Here is a 6592-nt window from a genome sequence, read left to right as displayed (position 1 = left end):
CCCACACACACACACTACCATGATGGTACATCCAACCAACCATTCCAACTCCCCCCCCCCCCCAAACACACACACTACCACCCATTCCCTCACACACACACACACACACACACACACACACACACACTACCACCCATCCCCACACACACACACACACACACACACACACACACACACACACACACACTACCATGATGGTACATCCTACCAACCATTCCAACCCCTCCCCCCCCACACACACACTACCACCCATTCCCTTCCCCCCACACACACACTACCATGATGGTACATCTATCGTGTCAGGGTCCGTGACGTACCATCACTTGCACAAAAACCAAATACTTTCACAACAAGACCTTCACGTTTGGTTCAGGTTTCGTGGTAGCAGCAGCAGCGGCGTGTGAGAAATATATTTTTGTCATATCCGTGGGAACTTCGTGGCCTCTCGTATGTAAGGGGTGCGTTCTGGGCTGTTGAGAGAAAGAAGTGTGTGGTAGGGGCTGTGTGTTGTGGTGGTGGTGGTCTGAAGTGTGTGGTAGGGGCTGTGTGTGGTGGTGGTGGTGGTCTGAAGTGTGTGGTAGGGGATGTGTGTGGTGGTGGTCTGAAGTGTGTGGTAGGGGATGTGTGTGGTGGTGGTCTGAAGTGTGGTAGGGGTGTGTGGTGGTCTGCTGGTGTGGCTAATTGTGTAGTAGGGGTGTGTGGTGGTCTGCTGGTGTGGCTAATTGTGTGGTAGGGGTGTGTGGTGGTCTGAAGTGTGGCTAATTGTGTGATAGGGGTGTGTGGTGGTCTGCTCCTCTGGCTAATTGTGTGATAGGGGTGTGTGGTGGTCTGCTGGCGTGGCTAATTGTATGGTAAGGGTGTGTGGTGGTCTGCTTCTCTGGCTAATTGTGTAGTAGGGGTGTGTGGTGGTCTGCTGGTGTGGCTAATTGTGTGGTAGGAGTGTGTGGTGGTCTGCTGGTGTGGCTAATTGTGTGGTAGGAGTGTGTGGTGGTCTGCTGGTGTGGCTAATTGTGTGGTAGGGTGTGTGGTGGTCTGCTGGTGTGGCTAATTGTGTGGTAGGGGTGTGTGGTGGTCTGCTGGTGTGGCTAATTGTGTGGTAGGGGTGTGTGGTGGTCTGCTGGTGTGGCTAATTGTGTGGTAGGGGTGTGTGGTGGTCTGCTCCTCTGGCTAATTGTGTGGTAGGGGTGTGTGGTGGTCTGCTCCTCTGGCTAATTGTGTGGTAGGGGTGTGTGGTGGTCTGCTCCTCTGGCTAATTGTGTGGTAGGAGTGTGTTTGAGTAGTGTCTAGTAAGGTACTGGCCTTCAAAATGGTATAGTAAGGGGATGTTACACATTACTGGTCGTGATGTGTAGTGGTGGAGGGTAATCGTAGTGGTTGTGTGAGGTGGTGGTGGTGGTAAGAGGTGCACTGAGGTGAAACCATCGAAGGACCCCCTAAAATGGTAACATGGTTCTCTTTGCCGTGACCAGGATTCGAACCTGGGTTATTGCGGCCACAACGCAATGTACTAACCACTATACGATCACGGCCGCCGCCAAGCTATGTGGTAGACGTGGTAATTGTGGTATAAGACGTATTCAAGGCTCTATCTCTTTCTCCTTTTGCAGGGGTGGCTACACTCTACTTCTACTTCATGGTAGAACATCGTGGTAGATTTTGTATCCTTCCGCCGTTACGAAAGTGATTGATCAATACATCATCATCATTATCAGGGAGAGAAAACGGATGGCTGGGGGGGGTTAAGAAAAGCTGGTCAATATTATTAAATAAAAGAAAAAAAAAGTTGCTCTTGGTTATATTATTATTATTATTATTATCATTATTATTATCATTATTATTATTATTTTTATTATCATTATTATTATTATCATTATTATCATTATTATTACTATTATTCAGAAGTAAAAAAAAACCCATTAAGGTCAATAACTTTCATGGCAGCCTATACTGTCCTACTAGTTCTCCCAGAAATTTTGATTTTGATGAAATATTGATCTTCTATTCCTACAATCCTTTGATCTCATGTATTTCAATACCACAAAAGGACATTTCGTAAAATAATATATGAATGTCATCACGTGGATATAATGACCATCAAGTATTGTTTCTCCCCTATCCCCAGGGATAATATACATGTTCACCAAATGGCGTCCTAGCTTCGTCTCTTCGATGTATATCAACTGACTGTTATATTTCTCTCTTGTGTCTCCCCTGATGATGTGATTATTACACGAAAGTGCACTTGGGAACTTTTCGTGTTTCATTTTCCCCGTGGACTCATAGGAATATATATATATATATATATATATATATATATATATATATATATATATATATATATATATATATATATATATATATATATATATGTATATATATATATATATATATATATATATATATATATATATATATATATATATATATATATATATATATATATATATATATTACACTTACCAAGGGACATATTTCTCCTCCATGACTTGTGTAACATATATAACAAAGTTTCCACACGTGTTCCTCATATTTCGAAAGCACTGGAGGAGGGTAAAAGGTTTCCCAGAAGACGGTGAGGAACGTCAGGTTTTTTTTTATTATTATTCAGCACAAACTATCATAAATGCCACGTCTTGTCTTGCCTATGGTACTTGAAGGGCTTAGAGTGATCTTGTCCACCTGAACGATGCGTTCGTGATTTATTTATTTTTCTGATGGTTGGTTTTGAAACTGAAGGTTTTAATGTCAGATGGGAGGCTTAAAGCGAGCCCTCCAAAAAAAACAACTGTGTTATTTTTTCTTTTCATGACACGTACAGAACAATTGGGATATTTACGCATGGTGCCTTCGGTCAGTATTTGAAAAACATGTCTTTAATAACAATATCTAAATTCATTTTCTTTCCAATTCCCTGAAATGAATTAATCCTGATAGATTAATTAAAATAACATACCCAAGTTGGAATTAATAGCGTTGACACAACTACTGTAACTATGTGTGATTTCATTTATTATTATTATTATTATTATTATTATTATTATTATTTGTTACAGCCTGGCTTAATGACCTGCAGGTGTTTATTGTGGCCTGAATATATATCTACCAGGGACATACACACACACACACACCCCAACATAGAGGCTTTGGACATCCTTTGAGCATTTCAAAAACAAATGAAATACCCAGACGACACGCGCTCTCTATATAATTTATACATATTAACATCAATTTCACTATCAAAAGACTTACCATTCTACGAAATATCTACGAGAAAATCTTATTCTTTCCCTTTCTTTTTACATAACATAACACAGTTCGCACCGTTATTATTTTTCCCCCCCTTTCTGTTTACATAAGACAGTTCGCACCGTGTTGAGGCAGCCAACTATGGGCGTGTGTGTGTAGGCCAGAGGGTCTGCGTGTGCTGATGCGCATACCAACGTGTGGTGTGTTGTGATGTTCAGTTCCCTCCCTGGCGTGCCTGGTTGTCCTACAGGGCTGAGTGGACGTGTTTTTTTTGTGTGGGGGGGGAAGGCATAGTTAATGCTGGCTGGGGTTTTTCATGTCATGTCTTGTTTATTCGCTGTCCGTTGTCATTTAAGCGCTCTCTGTTGTGTTGTGTGTGTGTGTGTGTGTGTGTGTGTGTGTGTGTGTGTGGTACGTACACTTATAAAGAAGTGGTCATCGAGTGAGTTTCATACTATATGTATATACACATGTCAACAGGCCTCATAGAGTTCATTTCTAAGTACCCAGCATCACGTGTGTGTGTGTGTGTGTGTGTGTGTGTGTGTGTGTGTGTGTGTGTGTGTGTGTCTTCACGCTTCACCGGCTGCTGGGGTTGTGGGGGGGGGGGGGGGGAGTAGTCTTCAACAAAGTGGCTCCTTCACACACTTGGCCAGCACGTGCTAAACCACCACCCCCCCCCCCCCTAACGCACTTCGCGTCGTCAACTCCCTTTTTTTTTTCTTCTCCTCGAGTGTCAACAATATAATAATAAGGGCAGTGGTGGGGCCCCGCCCCCCCCTTAATAACAAACCACGACTACCCACCCACCCACCCACCCACAACAACCCTTCCCCCCCTCCTCCTCCTGCTAAACCATAGGGGTCAAACTGCCATCGTTAGCGTCTTGCACGATGGACCTTAGGGGCACCCGACGCGTGCCCTTGCCTCTCCTCGACTGTGGCACGTGTGCGTCCCTGAGGAGGAGGAGGAGGAGGAGGAGGAGGGAGAGGGTGGAGGGAGAGAGAGAGAGAGAGAGGGGCGCCCCAGGGCACCAACAGGGTGATATACGTTGAGGGAGAGAGAGAGAGAGAGAGAGAGAGAGAGAGAGAGAGAGAGAGAGAGAGAGAGAGAGAAGAGGGGGACCTTGTGGTGGTGGTGTCACTGGTGTTAGGGAAGGGGTAGTGTGTGTGTGTGTGTGTGTGTGTGTGTGTGTGTGTGTGTCAAGCCGCAATTGTTCTTTTCTCTGGGTGGAACGCCAGTAACAGACGTGGGTTGTACTCCAAGGGCCAGATAATGTGGCCCTTGTTCGAGGTGGACCTCAGACACAGACTTGAGCCGTCGAGCGATATCTGCATCAGCTCCCTCCCTCCACGTGTCCAGTACTGGGTTACGTCCCTCTCATTACCTGGGAGGGCCTTCCTTCATGCTGGCTCTCATCTCTGACCCTCAAAGAACTGTTCTATGTTAACATCAACAAGTCAGTTCTCCCACCCTCCCTCTCCCTTCCCCTCCTTGTGCGTGTGTGTGTGTGTGTGTGTGTGTGTGTGTGTGTGTGTGTGTGTGTGTTGCGTGGATCGAATGATCTCGTCACCTTCGTCCAGCATGAATGGCCCAGAATATTACTGCTGCTCGCTTACGCCAAGGACTCTGCACTTAAAAAGCGCCATTGCTGACTGACTCCATTGCTTAGCGAAGCGCTGCTGCTGCCGGGGGGGTTGGTGGGTGGGTGGGTGTTGGAGGAGCGGTGTTGGTGGAGGGAGAGAGAGAGAGAGAGAGAGAGAGAGAGAGAGAGAGAGAGAGAGAGAGAGAGAGAGAGAGAGAGAGTCGGTGGTGGTGGTGTTGGGGAGGGGTAGTAGGATGGTGGTGATGATGGTGATGTTGGCGAAGTTACGGCAACAGTGATGGAGGAGGAGGAGGGTAGAAGAAGAAGGAGGAGGAGGAAGAGGAAGAGTAGGAGGAGGAGGAGGAGGAGGAGGAGGAGGAAGTGTGGATGACTCTGTTTGTCGACGTGTTCACAGCTGGGCTGAGGGGAGGCTGGCCGCTCCTTAACCTAGCCTCCTCCCGTGACTTATCCCAACAAATAATTAAGACGTGCTAACACACACACACACACACACACACACACACACACACACACCCTTATATATATATATATATATATATATATATATATATATATATATATATATATATATATATATATATATATATATATATATATATATATGTATATATATATTCCTATGAGTCCACGGGGAAATGGAACACGATCCCAGGTGCATTTTCTTGCAATAATCACATCATCATATATATGTGTGTGTGTGTGGTGAGGGGTGACAGCCTTACACCAGTGTTGCCCCTTCTCTTAACTTTGTATATATGTACTATGTCTCTCCTCCTACATATGTAGGTGTGTATATACCACACGCACGAACCCTACAGCTTTCTAAGCCAGGGACGCATTTATCGACCCACCTGGGTCAGCTTTGAGTCGCCTGCCCGGTCCGGGATTCGAACCTGGACCCGCGTAACGTTTACCACTTCACTGCGAGGGCTTGTGTATCAGTGTATATGTACGATATAATGCTTTTGTTTTATTATTTACGTGTGAATGTATTTGATAAATGAGGAGTGTACGTAATTGACTTAAAACTTACCTCTACAAAATTTATAGAAAAAAAATTATGCGATATGCAAAAATATCGTCTTACAGTATACAACCTCATCACCACTACCACCCCCATCCCTGTTTACCCACAGGCAAACAACACGTGGGAACTGTTTACAGTTCGTCTTCGCGAATCTTCAACTTCATTCATGTTTACGAAAGACCCACCTGTGCGTCCATGTCCTCCTCCACTCACGCTATCACTGAAATGGACTCTTTGCCTTCTGAATGTTTACGCAAACAAAATTTTTTTTTGTTTACACCTATAACCTGAAGTTCAGGTTGTTGTTGTTGTTGTTGTTGTTGTTGTTGTTGTTGTTGTTGTTGTTGTTTTTGTTTTTGTCGTCGGGCGAAGGATCACATCCTCCTGTTGGGGTGCGGGTGGTGGGTAGGGGGAGGGGGGGGGGAGAATGAGTGTCTGAATATCTCTTTATCTCTTATCTTTTATCTCTCTCTCTCTCTCTCTCTCTCTCTCTCTCTCTCTCTCACTCTCTCTCTCACACACCCCGGGTGGTGCTGGATGGATGGATGGATGGCTGGTGAGCTCCCCCTCACTATAAGGGCTGGGGGAAGATGAGGGGCGAGGGCTAGGGCTGGGCAGGGCAGTGAGGGCCGGGGGGCTGAAGACACACGTGTCCGGCTCCTCTGGCATGAAGCAGACCCACTTTGTAAACACGTCTCCCCCGTGCCATATCT

General features: G+C 45.6%; 1 non-coding gene across 1 annotated transcript; it reads right to left on the bottom strand.

The window, feature by feature from the left end:
- Nucleotides 1-1457: 1457 nt before the first annotated feature.
- On the bottom strand, nt 1458-1529 carry TRNAH-GUG (transfer RNA histidin (anticodon GUG)). Its single transcript has one exon. It is a non-coding gene; the product is annotated as a tRNA-His (tRNA).
- Between the last annotated feature and the right edge of the window lie 5063 nt (nt 1530-6592).

The sequence above is a fragment of the Panulirus ornatus genome, chromosome 11, assembly GCF_036320965.1.
Source record: "Panulirus ornatus isolate Po-2019 chromosome 11, ASM3632096v1, whole genome shotgun sequence".
Classification (NCBI taxonomy): domain Eukaryota; kingdom Metazoa; phylum Arthropoda; class Malacostraca; order Decapoda; family Palinuridae; genus Panulirus; species Panulirus ornatus.
Note: the sequence above shows the minus strand (reverse complement) of the source record. Positions and strands in the feature narration are given on the sequence as shown.